Source organism: Passer domesticus, chromosome 10 (genome assembly GCF_036417665.1).
Source record: "Passer domesticus isolate bPasDom1 chromosome 10, bPasDom1.hap1, whole genome shotgun sequence".
In the NCBI taxonomy this organism is placed as follows: Eukaryota; Metazoa; Chordata; class Aves; order Passeriformes; family Passeridae; genus Passer; species Passer domesticus.
Genome location: NC_087483.1, coordinates 14,338,203 through 14,356,983, shown reverse-complemented (window position 1 = coordinate 14,356,983; position 18,781 = coordinate 14,338,203). Strand labels below are relative to the sequence as shown.

At 36.6% G+C, this 18,781-nt stretch overlaps 1 long non-coding RNA gene across 4 annotated transcripts in view; it reads right to left on the bottom strand.

The window, feature by feature from the left end:
• Positions 1–18,781, bottom strand: part of LOC135308664 (uncharacterized) — a 52,100-nt gene that overhangs the window by 26,483 nt on the left and 6,836 nt on the right. For all 4 annotated transcript variants that reach the window (XR_010369048.1, XR_010369051.1, XR_010369049.1 and 1 more), the window contains exon 2: positions 2,284–2,378. This is a non-coding gene — a long non-coding RNA (uncharacterized LOC135308664). The remainder of the gene's footprint in view (positions 1–2,283; positions 2,379–18,781) is intronic.

Genomic DNA, 18,781 nt, shown 5'->3' with positions numbered 1-18,781 from the left:
ATTTAATATGAAGCAGAGCTGGTGAGAGAGTTTCAAGGGTCAACATCCCGGTGTTTCAGCTTGGAGGCAATGAGAGTTTTCCCTAAGCAAATTGTCAGGAAGTTCTGTTTGCCTGGTCAGATTCTGTCATGCCAAGATAAATTATTTCTGACCTTTTTCTTATTTCAAGGTAAAACAAAACGAAAATCATTTATCTTACTGTCCAGTTCTTAAAAGTTAATATCAATTCTACAACTTCGGGGAATGAATCAAAGAGGGCATGAGTACTTAAATGATGGCCAGTGACATTAATCTGCCTGCTGCGTGCTGAGAGTTCCTGTTCAATAAAAATGACAAAACAATATAATCTCTTATTATTCAAGTGGACCTGAATCACATGGCTAATGGTATGACTGACAGACTTTTCTGAATAAAACAAGCAAACAAAAAAACAAACCAGAGAACAAACCAACCGACCAAATAATAATTAAATCATTAACAACCCCTCAAACAAAATGAAAAATAGCAAAACATATCCCAAACTTAAATCCAAAGCTCTCACTATGAGCAATTTCAGCATGGAGGCAGAAAGGAAAGGCAGATTCTTCATATGAACTTGAACATGGAACAAGAACTGTCTAGCTCTGTCTTGGAAGTTCCTAAGACACTAAGATGTCTTATTTTCTGCTCCCAAAGAGAGAACTTGAAAGAACTTTTAAGTGGAAGAATTTCACAGAACATTTGGTCTTCAGAAGCACTGCACCATTCTTTTGCCCTGCTATGTTCTTGCAGGTGTTGCAGTGACTCCTGGGGGAAAACCAGAATTGTGGCAGGAGCATGCCCAAAGGAGAAAGTCTCCATACAGCCTCTGCTTGGCAGGTTGTGCTTACAGCCCAATTGCTTTAGACTTAAATTTAAAGCCCCACTGCTGCTGCCTTTTTTTACATGAATGGATCCCTTAGGACCTAAAAGGAAAAACTTTGCTGTCCCTGAGGAATACACAGAATAATGTAATACTAGTAATTTCACTCCAGGAAAAATAGATTGGCTAAATATATCAACACTGATACCTTGGAAAAAAAGTAAATTTGCTTTCAGGGTATCTGGTGAAACATTTTTCATTGAAATACCCTAACAAGAATAATTCCATTAACTTCAGTGGGGCTTTATCAAAATAGATCATGACCAGTGTGGATTTTTCAGTCTTGTTCATAGCAGCTTAGATTGTAGGAACTAATTTTCCAAGCATCAGCATCTTTCAAAGGACAAGGAAGACAAATATTTATTTGAGGGAAAGTTACAAGAAGGAGACAAAAAGCATTTCAGTATTGCTACTCCTTTCTTTGTGGTCCTGACTTCTGTTTAATTCAGTGGTATAATAAATGTGTATTTCGGTAGAAATCTGTACTTTTGAAGAACTAGCAGAACAGCAGATAAAAGTAAGGGATGCAAAAACATTAAAATTCTCCTATTTGAAAATTGGGGTGAAAATTGGGGAGGAAATGGTCATGGAGAATTGGAGATAGAGCTTAAATCTTGGAGTGTTTACTTTGTTTCATTTTCTGCTGTATGGCTATATTTTAATGGGCTTGTGGAACTTAGGCAATTATTTACAGGCTCTGTACATTTATCTTAAGTGAGATGACTTATGATTGACTAGTCTGCACGATGTATAAAAATACAAATAAAATTAAGTAAATGCTACTTGTTTGTTTTCTGTTTTCTCATGTTAATGCAGACTTGATTTGATACTCTTTCTCAAAAACATTTGCTTTATCTTAGCAGATAATTAAAAGTATATCTACTCAGTTTTCTTTTTCTTTGTGGGAGAAAACAACAATTAGAATCTTTTATAAAGTGCTTCTAATCAGGAAATTGCACAGCAGATTTTGTGGAGATTCCAACAACAATTACAAGATCCAAAGCTCCAAAACTAATTGCTGTCATGTTCCTGCCTCTTTTTTAAAGCATAAAGAGACTGCATACACATTGGAACAGAGGAATGCAGAGAGATTTTTCTACTTGGGGTGGGCCCAGTGCATTTGGATATTATCTTTGTTTGCAGGCTGTATCCCTTGGTGCTGAAAACAAACCATTGCTCAGCTGTGGGTTTACAGAAACACACCGAACTTGGTGGGTTCATCAAGACAAGGTTTCAGATAACAGAGGTCTAAGAGGAGGTGAAATGTGCTTATAGAAATTGCACAATCCTTCAGAAATTACACATTACCATTTACAACAGTCCCAGTTTCCAAGTACATATGGTATGGGTTTAAAAGTCATGCTAGAAACAAATTAACTCACCTGATTCTTATAAAAAAACCCGAAAAACTACTGTAACAAGAAATTATTAAGGATTTCCAAGGAACAAAGGAATGACACAGGAAGAGTTCAGGAATCTAAAAAAAAAAAAAGAAAAAAAGTAGCTTGATAAGGTAAAACTTGAAAAAAATTTGTTCTGGGTTCTATCAGAGTCTTGTTTGCAGGTAGGTTTGCTACACATCCTTACCTCTGTCTTTCTGTTTTGACCCAAGAGAAATTTGGCAGACCGTGGTATTTTTCTAAATTTCTATCCAATTATTGGCTCTGTGCTAAATAACTTCCTTTTCTGAACGTTGTCTTGGACATTTAGCTGCTTTATCTTGATAAAAGGCTTTATGTTGTCTGTTTGCTTACACCATTTTTTCAGTGCTGGTTAGTGCATCTTAAGGTGTTCTCTGTACCACGCTATTTCTAAGAGCCATATGTTATTCATCCTGTCCCAGGATCACAATATTGACTGGTCTTTAAATTAAAAAGAAAAAATTAAAAAACCCCAGACCAAACAAAAAACCCAAACAAGCCCACCACCTACACAACCAGGAATCTCATCTGGTTGCTCTTACACAGCTTCATTATATAGGCAGACTAAAGAAGGCACTTAAATGTTGAAACTCCAATAACACTTAGATCATTACAGAAATCTTCCAATTACTAACACTGAACAGAATAAATACTAATTTAAATGAGAACTAATATTTGGGGGGAGGAGGATTTTTGTTCCCATATTGGCCAGGTGTATGTTTTCAGTTCAAGGTGTGTGTGCACTAATCTGGTGTGCACACAGTGACATCTCAGTGACTTCTTGAACACTGGTCATGCCCCAGTCGTGCAGCTGCCATTTGCAGCTGTTTCTGTTCTCTTTCTTGAGTACTGGAATCTCTTCTAGTTAGGGCAGACACCACATTTATTAGAAAACTGGTTTTCAATTACCTTCCAAACACAGCCATAGATTGAGAACATGGATTAGCTAGACAAATGATTCAAAGCTAATTAGTTAAAAATAGATTCTCTTTTCCCAAATACTATTTTAGTCCCCTTCAGCTATTTAGCACTTTATAATGAGTAGAATTACAACAGTTGGCCACCTTTTAAATACATTTTCTCCTTAAAAATCAATAAAGACCTTTTAAAAAAATTCAATAGTCAACCCCATGACTTACACAGGTGACTAATTCAATACAATCAACATATAAAGTGATTTAATTCTACAAGTGAACACAAATTGTCGCTGTTTACCAGAGCACTTCTATTAAAAGTTCATCCATGAAAATTACAGACTGTCATTATAATTTTTATTTTTGCTTATGTAAACCTCTTGGAGAATGATTTCAGCTTCTGCTAGAACAGGCTCTCGTAGAATACAAATTACTCTTGAAAACAAAAATAAATCACTCCCAAAGTAAATCTTAAGCAGAGCCATAAATTTCAGTTGATACAGCAGCATGGTTACAAGACCATCAGCTGTGTAACAAGATCCACAACTGGTTTGCAATGCAAGCAATGCTACATCAAGTTAGCAAGCAATGATCCATTAAATGAGCCTTCCTCTAGATGATTTCAAGCCTGGGTTAGGAGCAATGCTATGACCCACGCTTGATACAATTAGCCAGACTCTAAGAAAACAAAATTAAAACAGAAAAGAATGTTGGTGTTATAGGGAATAAGAGGAAGGATACTTTGAAGAAGCATTTCTTAGACTTAATTTCAGATTTTTTGGGGTAGTTTAGACTGGCTGTGTTGTGTGAGTGTCATCAATGGTAGACAGAGGGGATGACAGAGGCCATGAGCAAGCAATGCTGATGTCCTGGTCCCAGGAGGGTCAAGGTCTCACTTTTGTAAGGGCCTGCTGTGGAGCCAATATTTAATTCTGAGCATTGAAATCAGGTGGTAGTGTGCTTGGGAGAGGGAGGGCTTACATTTTTAATAGCTTGGCATAAGCAAATATTGTGGTTCCTGTGGTTCCTGCTACCAGTAAAACTGTGGGGACAGAAATTATTGCTTTTGAAGTTTCAGTGAGTGCACTGCCGTGTCTTTCACTACAATAGTGTTTTCTCCCTGCCAAGAAAAAGGTTCTGAAATCTGCAAGGTAGCTAAGCTTTATGTAGAGTTTGATTTTCCTATACACTGAGTTTATTAAATGCAATGCATCAGTGTGTCCTATTATATTACATACAGAACATCTGATTATTATTGGAATAACTCAAGGTTTTTCAATTCTTTTCTTTATCCTCTATTAATGCATGATTTAGGGTTGATGACCTTTAAGATTCTGTTAATAAAGTTACAACATACTGTGCTGAAATAAAATGAAAATCAAAGTTTCCATGTAATTAAAGGAACAGGTTTTTTGTGTAAGTTTTACACAGATCACACACCTTTCCAAGAAATATGGGTTTAACATATCTAGGAAAGACAATATTTTTTGCCTCTTTATCATATTTATTTTCCTTCTAGAAAGTGTCTGAAGGATACCCCGGGACTGCAATCAGATTACAGTTTTTAAATTGTCATGAAGATGGATTAGATTTGTTGTACCATTCACTATTCTCATTACAATTATCATCACAAGAATGAATTCATAATATGTCATTTCCTATTCATTACAGACAATGTCACTGCAGAATGTGAAATGAGCACTGAAATGCCTCATGCATCCTGCACAACATGACAGTACTGTAAATCAGACTGCTTTGACCTTTTCAGTGCTCAGTTATTCCTTGCTCTGGTCAGCCCTGTCCTCTTCCCTTGCAATTAATTGGTTGTGCTGTTGGGAACCCCTGGCCCCATTTTGAGGTACTGAGCTTACAACAGGTGAAGGTGGAATGAGGATGTTGGGTTGGGAGACCAAGTGCTAAAGTATTGATCAAGTTATGGAGTGCCAGGCTGGAAAGGATTGAGACTCAGAAGTAAATTGCTAGGAATAACTTTGAATATGACAAATTCTATGTTGTGATATAACAACAGAATAAATGCTAAACATTTTCTACTCTTTAGCCAAAGTCTTCATAAATAAGACGAAATTTCGTGGTTTGCCTTAAAGAAGAGGTTTTCAGAAATTTGTTGGTTCACCCTTTCTAAAATTCTCAGTTAGCACATCTAAAGCATTTTACCTTTTCTACACCCTTGTGATCTATATTAACTCTTGGGTCTCTTGTAGCTATTTCAATTATTTTTGATTTCAAATGATGAAAATAAAGGATTAAAAGTGCAAAAACAGATTAAGAAGAAAGGTACTTTTGCTATTGGTAATGCTTGACAAATTGAAGGTTTAAGCTAGTGAGCAATGAAAGAAGCTAAAGTAAAAGATAACATTGAATGAAATGCATGCTGGTGAGAATATTGGTAGATTTTGGCCTTTTAGAGAAGCTCTTTCAGCAGAGCATTTATCATTCACTTAATCTGGATTAAGAAAAATATCAGTAGATTTTTGCAATTATAGCATGCACCAAAAGCCTTTGAGGGTAAATATGTTGGAATAGGAATGGCAAAAGGACTTTGAAAATAATTTAAAAGAATTTCATTTAATATAGTCTTATGGATGAAAATATATTGGAAAAAAAGGTAAATTAATTGAAATCCTAAATTTGATATTAAAATCCTATGAAATATAAACCATTGGTTTCTTTGCTCATCCTGAAACCTTTTCCCTGCTTGACTTGGTCCCAAGAGCATAAAAGCTGTTTTAGAAGAACCGTAGTTACATCTGTACCACAGCAAATGGATCCACTTTAGGAAGACATTTTCTGAAGAGCTGTGCAGTTATTTTGGTTTTTTAACAAGAAACTCCCTTTGAATTCATGAAGGGTAGATCTGGCTTGTGTTACTATACTGACAAGTGTAATGCTTGTTCATCCAACCTCTATTATTGGGTGCAAAACTTGAAACTACTGAAGGAAATTAGAGTCTATGAGCAGCAAAAGATGAAGTTTCTGGGTTACTGAATCTTCTTTCCCTTTTTGTTTCAACTGTGTTAAAAGCATTTGAAATAAAGAGTAAAATGTCTCCAGATCAACTTATCTAATATCAAAATATGGAAAATATCTCATTGCTTTTTTGATAGCTTTGAAATGAGTCTCAGTAAAGAAAATTTCTGATGCTTTATGTCATTTTCAGGAACTATGCTGATTATTTAATATTTTTCCATTTTCACAATTAATTCACACTGCTGCAGGCTTTATGATGCTTCTGAAATTTTCTCTATACATTCAGCACAGGAATATTTTACTCCTGCCTAATTTGACTCAGGACTTTTTTTACTTTTCTCTTTGTTCTTCAGGAATCCAGGACAACTTGCTGAAATTCATCCTGGCTGCAAGAAACATATGGAAACATAAAGTGCCAAGTTTCCATTTGCATTTCTAAAAACATTTTTCTGGCCATAATTTTCTTTTCCTTTGAAGAAATATTTTTTTTCTTTTTCACTTGAAATTTCTTTTTATGTATTAATGCATTAAAACTCTCACACTCAGGTTCACTCTGGCCAAGTCCTATCTGCCGAAGGAATGAATTCAAAGGGAGGATTTTAAGAGTAACACACATCCTGGCTCCTTTATAGGGAAAGTTTAATGCTTTTAAAGCGAGGAAGCTCTTAAAGCTATGCAGTGTTCAAGCACTTAATATACTTGAATATGATGTGAATAAAGTCAACCTGTCATTTTGCATACTTAGATCACATTCATTGCAGCCAGCTTGTAGCACCTGGAAGGCTGGTCTTATTCTGAAAAATAGAAAAACTATTTAGCTTCTAGTTGCCCTCTTCCTCCTGGTGATTTCAATACAAACCTCTGTTTGTGTTGCACTTTCTTCTCCCTTCGTTTTGCTGAATTCTGGGCTTTTATTTTTTTTTCCAGAAGCTGACTTTGAGCGGGAGGTCTGTGGAAATACAGAATAAAAACCCCCAAACAAATAACAAACAAACCCAACTTGTTTGGAGTTTCCATTTTGTATGAGTAGAGAAACAGTTAATTTTGGTCTAGATGATGTTGCTCTAGATTAAACAACTGATTCTTGGTAACTAATTTTGTCCAGCTGTGCAAAACTCATTGAACTATGTGTTAGTGTTTATAATTGCCCTGACTGTTGGATGGTCTTGTTTTTCAAAGTTAGGGAGCAATAATTCTCTTCAGATGCATTTCCTCCATTTGACTGTTCATTTTATAGTACAAAGTGAGAAGTTGATACAAAATATGTCCTGGGTGTACATCTCTTGATTTCTCTGTATGTAATCTCTTAATTTCTCTGTATGTAGAGCCTTGATCTTGCAAATGGTTATGAGCCACATTTTCCACAATTTTTTCTTTTTATTTTTATAGCTTTTGTCTAGAAAAGACATCTTGGAAGTTCATTTCTGTTGGGAAGAGGGGTGGAGTGTATGAAGAAGGAGCTTAGGCTGAAAACTGCAGAAGCTGTCATATCTGGATGCTTTTTCTCATCTCATCAACATTCTCAGTAGTTTTGTCACATCATCACCAGAACTTAGAGTTGAAAGGTTCCTTTGAAGATGATTTAGTCAAACCCCCTGGAGTCACACTCTGAAGACCCAAAGTCACTGAGTCTTATTCAGGTGTGTAGTGGAGGGCTGGAGAGGCCCTTCTTGACACCAATCACTTGTTGTGATGCACTGTATTATAATCAGCTTTTTACTGCGTAATTTAACAATTTATAGATGTATTTTACCGCTCAGGATATTCTATGATTCTGTGATTCTATTTTCTTATGTGAATTATTCCACTGTTATTGGCATGGGGGGGGGCAAATAATTAATTGTTGTAAAGACATCAATTTCTCACTGACACGTCATTGTGTTTTGCCTTTGCTTCAGAACAAAGCTGATGTGCTGTAAATAATTCTCAGTCTGCATATTGCTTACATCCTTAATTACAGGTATTTGGAGAACAGTATCCTTCTTGCAGGAAAAAAACCCAAACCAAACCAAACAAACAAAAAAACTGCAAACAAAACAAAACAAAACAAAACAAAACAAAACAAAACAAAACAAAGAAACCCTAAAAACTTTCACTTAACATAAGTATCATTTGGACTAAAGAAGAAACCTCTCATATAGTTTAGTTACAGCCATCTAATTTGTAAATGTTGGTTGTAAATAATCCAGTTGGTTTTCACTTGAAATTATGCACTAAGTTCATTGTGCAGTAATTGCACACATGGACTCGCTCACTAGGCCATTGATTAAATTGCTGTTCTTAAGGCCTAATCAGCCCTTCAGTTTTTCTGGTTGAAGAATATAAATCAATTCTGTTGGAGTAATGAGTCTCAGAGATAAAAATGCCTTGCAGATGAATAATTTGGGATATTTTGAAGATCAAAATAAACACATCCTAGATTTGATCAAAGTGAAACCTTGCTTTTCCATTCCAAGAATCATATATATATATATATATATATATATATATATATATATATATATATTGCCTCCATTACATAATAGTTACCGCGGCAAATTCAAATAAAACCTCTTTGGTTCATGCAGGCCTGATGTACAGGAGAACTCAAAAAAAGTACATAAAATGCATTTTGCTCAAGGTGGTTATCCCTGGAGTTCCAGAAGTCCAGGTCAGGAGTTAGTCTTCGGAGCACAGCTATTGTGTTAGGTACCAAGGGGGATGGTGCCTTATTCTGGCCTATATCCTACAGTCTGTACAAACATCTTTTGTTGGTGTCCCAGTGGAAATGCTGTCCTATTTACCCTGCTTATCACTATGTGCTTAAAGCATTATCCTAAACCAAGTTGGTACTCTAGTAATCCAATTGGTCCTGATCTTCTGTAGCCTTGAAAGGAAGGAGTGTATATTGACACTTCAGATCATTCTGTGTTCCTGTATTAAAAGTCAAAGGGAGGATCTTTCACTTTTTGTTGAGTGATGAGATTAGCATCTCCTCCTTGGTTCCAAAATTATGGTTCAGCAGAAGAAATGATCTCTGTTTCTCCTACCCTGGTTATTCTTCTGTTACAGTTCTATGAGAAGGATAACTCAAAATCTTGAGCAGTAATGAATTTTCAAGGCTGTGAATTCAAATGTGGTCAATAAAAAAGTAACTGAAAAGATTAAGCACTACTTCAAGAAACTTGTGCCTCAGATTGGATGAGGTAAAATTGCTGATGAATGAGACAAACTATTACTTCTAGGTAAATAATAGAAACACAATGAATGTGTCAGGCACACAAGTGTTGTTTAGCTATAAAGTGTTTGTTACCTGCCTGGAAATCTACTGGTTTACACCTTGTTAGAATCTAAAAAGGAATTTGGAAGAATACACTTCAGTATAGGAAAGATTGTTAAGATAGAAAAAATAGTGTATTTTATAGAATGGCAAGAAAGAAAGAAAGAAAAAAAACCTCAGGCTGGTTCCACAGCAAGCCATGGAAACCTTAGACTCCTACATGAGAAATGCAGATGAATCTGAATCATACTAAACACCTCCAAGGAAGAAATTTCACCTTGATAGCAGCATTAGGGAAACTACCCTAAATGGTTCTGTGTGTAACAAGGTGCAGAAAGAGAGGTGATGGAGCCAAAGGAGACTTTTTAACTGAGGAGTCAGGGTATTCAGAAATGAAAGGCTCTGAAACATGGGTTTGTCAGAGTAATTTTCTGTGAGTTTTATGGCATCTTCTCCCTTCTTCAGAGATTTTCATGAATGGCTGTACCACTGAGAGGCCTACATTCTCACAAGCCACAATGAAAGGGCAGAGGATCAAACTGAGGAGGTGGCAAGTCACTACCCTTATTCTGGAAGGGAATTTAATTCCCAAAGAGACAGTTTTAGCATACACAAAGATGCAGCCAATTTTTTTCCTACTTAAACAGTGTTTCCCTCTTCAATGGTGACATATTTCTACCCTTCAAAGACTAAAGCGGTACCTACCTGTGAAAAACAAATCACAGCTGCTGTCAGAGGCTTCTCCCTCAGCTGCCTTCATATCCAGTACATCCAGCACTCCAATGCGTGACTCTGCACAAACCTTTGGTGTGCATCGAGCTGCAGTGGAGCAGAAAGGCTTTGTCCTGGAGACAAAGGGCTGTGCTTCACATCCACACTCTGGGCCATGCCAGCGAGAAACGACGGCCTCAGAACATACAGTGTACACCTACAGCTTCTATTTACACTATTTAAACAGATATTTTAGCTTTTAATGTCAGATTAACATTTAAATGTCCCTGCTGGAACTGCTAGTAAAGTGTGAAAAAGAAATCCATAACAGAAAAAACATTCGGTAAAAAAACCCATAACAGAAGAAACATTCAGTAAACTGGAATGTTTAAAATAGTGAGGACTTGAAGACATCGTACTTTGTCCATGTTCTCAGTAACATTTGTTGTAACAAAATGCATCATTTTCAACGCCTCACTTGAGGATGATCTCTTTGGCTTGATGTGCTTCCTCTCACATTGAGAAAATTGGGATTTCCTTTGCCTTCTCTTTTCTTTGCCCACCCCTATTGCCCTCTCAGCACAGGTTTAGGCACAGAAGAGGGCATTTTCAAGACTGTCTTGTCTGATGCAAGTATTTTTTCTTCATGCCTTATTGTCCCCCACCCTTTGTCACAGAGAACCACAATTTTCAAGCAAGTAATACAAAAATTACAGCCAGGAATACACTTCTATGACCTGAGATTAAACAGGGTCTTGGGGAGAGTGTGCACCAGCATAAAAGTTGAACCAGCAAACTGTGTGGATGAGCCATTTAGAAAACAAGGCTAAGTATCCAGCATATCCTTTTATTTTTTTATAACTTAGAAGGCTTCAGCTGAGCTGGGTGAATTATGTAAATGGTACAAAAAGCTGATTTTGCTTGTGCTGGTTAATTTTCCTCAATGTTTCAGGTCAGTAAACAATTTGAGGTTTGCTTTTTTAAATTTTAAAGGATTAATATTTTTAATTCAGTTATTGTTTCCTGAGGTCTGCTACTTCATAGGGTCTTAACATAATGCATCTGCACTGTTCTTTTTCTCAGCTAAATTGCTGTATTACAGAAAGATGCTAATAAAAGAATTTCTTAATTATCCTTGTCCAGTCACAAAATCAGTGTTAATTAAAATATTCAGTACTTATCAAGGTTTTCCTTGGATTATTTAAAAACATTTTTCTAGGCTAAATTTACGTTTAAAAAAGGAAAAAAAAAATAGCCAAGTTAAGCACCTATAGTTTTGTGTGTTATTCCTCAAATATTTCTGAGACGACTGTCCTTGGGATTAAATTTTTCTTGCAGCCTGGCTCCACCACCCCAGGACATGCCCAGCAGGTGAGGCAGGTTTTCTCACTGCCTGCTATCCAGGACAGCAGAGATGCTGCTCCTGCCCTTGGCATATCATGTAGGGAGGTGTGTAACATGAAATTATGCAGCAAGATATAGCAGCAAAGCAATTATTCCAGGGAGGGCCCCTTCCTTCTAGATCATGTTCTGTGTGTGTGGTGAGTGACTGTGTACTAACAAACTGCATTTACTTAAAGGTGGGAGGAAGTACAGTAGGTACTGAGGAACACATTATTTTTTCCCCTTGTTTTGCAAGACATTACATTTCCTTAACTTGGCTTTGCAATTAGGAAAGTGGAAATTGAGGACTGCTGTCTTTGTCAGATGGAATATTGCAGAATTTTGATGAAAGCCCATTTAATGCATCTTCCTGAGTTCAGGGTTGCCTGTTTGTTTCTCCTCAGAGAATCCCTACTAGTGTTCAGCAGTGTCACTGCTAAATGGCAGCAGGCTGTGCACTGGCCTGTGAGCACTGAGCAGGGCAGCCTGTTTGGAGCTGTGAATATGCCTCCCCACCCCACAGTGGGGCAGAAAAGTCCCAGTTACCATGGAATGAACACATTTATTTTTGTGGTGTAATGAAGCTCTGCTCATGTCCTTAAGGTGTGCCTGCTTTACACTACGCCTGCACCCAAAAGCCTTTTTCAAAAAGTGAGGGCAGAGGCTTCATTTACAGGAAGGTATATATAAAGACATTTCTATGTGGACATGAACCTATGGCCAAGTTAAATATCAAATAGATAAATGATGATGATGTTCTTGAGGTTACAGGATTGAATTGTGGGCACACAAGCATTGACACAGACATTCCCAATGCTGTTTCACAGTCAGCTTTGTGACAGTGTGTAGGACAACCTGAGAGTGGGAAAATATTGAATTGAGTATTTGGGATATTTACCTTTTCCTTGACGTCTCACCTCAGGCTGCAAGACAAACACTCACACCTTGGTGCACAAACTGCTGCCACTCCTCGGGCATACCCTGGATGTCTGTGTGGATGATTACCTATAGAAAAGCTGTATGTCCTGGGGTTTTCTATCTTATTGTGGGTTATCTGGGTAAATCTAACACAAAAGCTGCCTTAGAGCTGGATGCTCAGCAGCAGAGGGATTGTGGTATCGGTATGACCCAGTAGACAGACAGCAATTGGAAGCAGCCAGGGGAAACACCTGTGAGCTGAAAGCCCTAATGAATCTTTGTCCCCTCACAAATTGCTTCACAGTCAAAAAAAATTATGAGAATTTAAGTAAGAACAATGGATGGTGAGTGTCAGCTAACACCAAATGGAAGTGTGCTTTTAACAGGTGGCACTCAAGGGAAACGACCCAGTGCTCTGAAATACTCTGTTCAAATAGTAATTTCCTGATCCTGGTGGATAAATGTATTCCTTTTTTCCAAAAAGGTGTCTGGGACAAAAGCAGATTTGAGACCTGGCCTGTGGCAGCCTTCTTGCCAAATGCTCTTTGTAATTTCCCAGCTTCAAAAGCTGTGTTTGGTAGAAGATTCCTAAAGCTCAGCTGAGACCTGTCGTGAGAGTGCTGGATACTGAATCCAGACTGGCAGAGCAGCAAGGACACATTAATGATTAAAACCACACATCTTCATTTGAACCTAAGGAAGTAATTCTTGAACTTTGTCAGAAATCTTTTCCTCCTTCCTACCCAACCATTTTGGGACAGCCTATTACCTAAACCCCACACAATTTGCATTGCTGCTGGACCCTCTTTGAGGCTTCTGAGGCTGCAGCTGGGAAGTGGAGGGCTGGTCTGTTACCTGGTCTAATGAATGTGAAGATTTATGGAATGATAGAAGAAATAAAAGTGTAGGGTTCCCTGATTTGTACTGAAGGATCTATTTTTGCCAGTTACACAATCTCTCACAGAACATGAATGCTTTACTTTTAAGAATTTGTCTGAGAAATAAAACTAAAAGTTCTGTGGTAATAGTGGTAAGTTTCTACCCATAGTGTGTGGGTTTTCCTATATTTTTCCCTTAATAAATATCCTCTTAAATCAGATTAATGCTGATTTATTTTATTTAATTGAACCATTCACTTGACAGTTCATTAAACTCAGAATATTTTAAGAACTTTAGGGCATTTTAGAAATTCTCTGATTTCAAAATAAGTGAGTTTTTAAGAATCACTGATGAGAATTGAGACTTTCAGACTGTGATTTAGAAGACTTTTGATCAGCACTTTCTTATCAAAGGTCAATCTTCTAGAGGTTTTCAAGGAACAACATCTGTCTAAATGCCAAAGAGAATTAAATCCAATAGGCTTCAAGACCCTTCTTTATTAGTTGTCACCTACCCCTCAGTGAACTGCTGTAGAGATGGAGGCCATGATTGTGTTAATCTGCTATCAAATGGTGTAATTTATTTTTGTCATAGTTGTCTGTGTAAAAAGCTATGTCACAAAACCAAATATTCAGTTTGGGCAGCATTTTCACAGCTTTGTTTAATCTCTTTCCCATGGCCTACTGATGCATCTTAAAATGAATTGCAATGAACAGAATACCAAAGGAAATGCTAAACTAGAATCTTTTAATAACTAAATTTTTAAAACTATTGAATTAAACATGGCAACATTTCTTTCTTAGCTGAATTAATGTTCATTCATGCAGAAAATTTTGAATGTAACATTATTTAAGCAATTTAAAAATGAATTAGAGATTCATCCATTGTATCAGGTATCTGACTTCAGGCTAACATTTTAATCTCAATCATTGTTGCAGTGTTTGCCATTCAAAAACTCTGAGAGATAACGATGAAGGTTAATTCATGCAGAACAGAGACTCAGGTCCTTGTGGATAAGTATGGTTGGCTATCAGGGAACTGCAAAATATGCTAACAAATTATTGTTTACCTTAGCACGCTAGGCAAGTTGCACTTCTTTGGGTAATTGTTTTTAGGTTTTGCATTTCAGATTTTTTTTTTGGTTTATGTTGTTTTCATAGCTGCTCCACTGACCATAGAAGGACTGCATTTTTTTTTTCTCTGTTGTAAACAAACCCACAGATTTTATTAGAACCTTTTGTAAATATTCTTACAACAGCAAATTGACAAACTTTGCCAGGGGGATTTGGTTTAAAGAACAAATAGCTGTCACTCTTTAGCATTTTTCAATTTGCTAAGTTATTGTCCTTTTCTGATCTTTTCATCAGCTGACTTGATTTATCTCCAGGTTAAACACGTGTAATTTCTTCAGCTAAGCTACTCTTGAATTTTAACCAGGAACAGTGAACTCATAATCAGATTTATTAGATAATGTTCAGACATACTGAACCACACTAAGAAATACTCTTAATGGGGTTCTGACTTGGAAGAGTAAGATCAGAACAGTAAACATTAAGAACAACCACTCAAATTCCCTGCTGTAAGTTAGGACTGTTATAGAGAAGCACTCAAGAGAGAGTAGGAAAACTTCAATGACCTTTTTTGCTGCTTGGAACAGACAAATTAAAATTGTCCATGACATGATCAGAGTCTTCACAATACATCAAATATGTGAGGAGTCTGTGATTAGGATATCTGTATAAAATGGAATGATAGAATATGCAGTATATAACTCTGCACATGGAGGAAATCTCTACATCCATGGTGTGTGTTTCAACAGGTTGGAAGCAGAGGGCAAGAAACTGCTTCTGCCACAGGGAGTGCTTTCCTTAACTCCTGCCACTGAGGCCAGGTGCTGTTTGTTACACAGAGGTTAACTGTACATTATAAATGTTCATTCTATAGCTGTGGACACTTTAAAGTCAGGCACTGTAGGTTTTGGGTTTTTTTTAATCTTGGCAATATAGCATATTTCATAGCAGGTGTTCACTTCTCCCAGGTTTGCACTTATTTTAAAACCTGCTCTAAATAAAACAGTGCTTTTTTTGATGTAGCAAGGAAATAGTGTTGGTATAAACCATACACTTAAATATCACCACATATTTGTGATGATCTTTTCCTTTCCCTTGCCTAATTTGGAAGTGAAATATTCCTTCCCTTATGGAAACATTGGTAAGCCTGGTTCTCTACTGTTTTTCTGTAATTCTCAACAAAACTGGCTTTCCTAAGAACTAAATGTAATGACTGGAGTTCTGCTTACTCTAATTAGATGACCATGTTAGGAAGCCAATTAGTCATCCCCTTTAGTCTAACTACAGGCAAATTTCATTGTATAATTGCATGCTAATGCACAGCTAAGTATTTTCACCATGTTTTGTCAGATTCTGAACTTCCACGTCCTGTTTATAAAAGGTCCAGGTGTAGCGATCAGGACCTTTTTGTTTCCTCAAGAGGGAGAAAGAGCAAGGATTGTGTATTAACCCACAATATTGGGAAACAAGCTGGATAGATATCACTGAAATCAGGAGATGCTGATATTGCTTAGCAGGAAAATCGGTCTACAGCACTGTGAACATCTTCAATTGATCTAATGAAGTCAGGCTGTATAAAGATGTGCAGTAATAGTAAAAACAAACCCACAAACCCCAAAATTTAATTGTGAAAGGGTTATAAATATGCAAAAATCCTTTCCTTTTTTTTATTAATGAAAGGATTATTAGAAACTAGTTGAATTTCAGTGGGTGTGGAATTACACAGATCACAAGTCACAGAGATGATTGATTTGTATCAGTAATTACATGGTCTGACTGAACACTCTCAGATTCCTGCTGTTATTGTTTCTTGTATCCAAGTTACTTCCTTCTAATTTTTGAGAACAAAAAAGGGAACAAAACCAAATAATAAAGAAACAAAATCTCAAAACCTTCCCACAAACCTCAAGGTTTAATTTTTTTTTAATGTTTGGCTCCAGATATAGAACACCTTTAATTACTGATTGCTCATAGTACATAGAACTGGCAAGAAGAAAGGTCATTGAAGTTTTCCTACTCTCTCTTGAGTGCTTCTCTAGAACAGTCCTAACTTACAGCAGGGAGTGTGAGTGGTTGTTCTTAATGTTTACTGTTCTGATCTTACTCAAAATGAGTCTGTCTGTTTTTTACATGGCTGGAAGTAGACTTACAAATGAAGATGATTTTCAGCATTTGGAGAGGGCAGAGAGTCTGTTCCAGGAGGCGAGAGGATCAGTGCCACCTTTGTGATGGTAAAACCTTTTCCTTCTCCCACATTGTATTGGATAGGAATATAGGAAGGGAATGTACAACCACTCAAAAGAAAATAAGCCCTGTCACTCATTGAGATAGGCAGTATCAATTCATATTCAGAACACAGGAAAGCTCCTGGTGCAAAGAGGCAGAAACCAGCAGCAGGACTGGTAACACACCTGTCAGTTACTGGCAGCTCCAGTATTTAGTGATGCTGTATAAATAGAAATATTTTAGAGGCACCTGATAATGGCAGCAATAAAACTCATGTGTGTTTGGAGCAGTTACTTAAAACATAAAATATATCTAACAGAGAAACTGAATGGATTTTTTTCCTTTGTTAACCTAGAGTTTCTAGTAAATTAATAACTTGCATGGGAGTTGGGAATCAGCACATGGACATGTAATGTGAATACACTATGCAAATAGCCAAGTCTGGCCATTGAACTCAAATGTAATTTGAACAAATATGTCCAAATTGACTCAGAAAGTACTAAATTAAGAAAAAACCCTTAGAAATAAAGAAGATTTAAAATTTACTGGCTCAGGATGGAAAGGGAATGAAAGGAGAGAGAGAGAGAGAGAGAGAGAGAGAGAGAGAGAGAAAGAAAGAAAGAAAGAAAGAAAGAAAGAAAGAAAGAAAGAAAGAAAGAAAGAAAGAAAGAAAGAAAGACTAGATTTACTGAATGTCTGTAGAAGAGATAGTGTCAGCCAGCATTGCCCTATCAATTTCATATCATAAATTACATTTTCTTAGATGAACTAGTGGGGAATGCAGATGGTTTCATGCCTTGTAGTGTCTTAAAACAAGTTGTATATTAGGTACTCAGCACTGGCATTGAATTGTATTCTTTTTGAAGCTGTCCACCTCTACTCTGCCGAACAATATTTATTGCTATCATAGGAGGCCTTTAGAAGTTAAGATGTATTTCAAAACAAAATTATTACTTGCTCTTGGATTTTGGATGGAGGTTTTTTTGTTAAAAAAATAGATGAGTATCTGCTATCAGACTTTCCAGGGTTATTGAGAAAGACTTACTTTCCTATCAATTTGAATCTTAAGCATCTACCATGAATTTAAACTGGTTCTTAAAGAAAATTAAATTCATTTTTATTGCAAATATGGTACTTTTCCAGCACCTCTGGGAGAAGAAAGGCAGATGAAAAAGAGAACATGATGTGAGCACTGAAAAGATGAGAGGCACAGAAAAAATGTGAACTGCTGAATTTACTGTCTAGCTATAATGAGGTATTGCTTAACAATTAAGTTAAATTATGCAGCTGTTTCCTAGTATATTGTGCTAATGCATCTGAGAAATTACAATTTTCTGATTGAAGAACGATATGTGGAGGAAACTGTAGCATTCCCCATTCCTGCAACAATTCATTTCATGATTAAAAAAGGAAGCCAGTATTTTTGCAGCTGTCAGGAATAGGCAATAAAGGATGACAATCCAAGGGGGCCTGTTAGTCAGTGACACAATAAAACAACCCCAGACAAAAGCTGCAGAAGGAAATAAGCTTGGGAGGGTAGCAAGGACTCGCAGGCACAGCTCCTGGCTGTCTGTGGTGAAGTGGCTGCAGAGCCCAGACTGGCACAAACAGCTTTGAATGTTTCAAAGACAAGTGATGCCACACATGATACTTCAAAGACAAGTGCTCAAAATTTTCAGGGAACTCAATGCTTTAAAGCAAAAATTGCACATACATCAGCTTAAAAAAAAAACCAAAAAAAAGGCAAAAAATACCCAACCCAAACTTTACTAACCAGTAAATCTTAATTATCTTTATGTGTTAAAAAATAAATTTACTTGAATAAGGATTAAGTGAAAATTGAAGATTTGTAAAACTAAATAATATTGATAACATAAACCCAAGGAAGTACACTGGTGTTCCAAATTTTGCATGTGGAATGGGCTCATGGGAAAAATAGCTACATAAAGCAGAAAAGAAATTAGGTATGTTAATTGGAGCAGGTGGCTTAGATTTTATTGCTTCATTTTTGACCAGCTTGAATTCTTGGGACTATTTAAAATTCCAGACTAACAAATTCATAGATAAATCTGTATTACCCATTGTTTAAACTTATTTATGCAAAAAATATC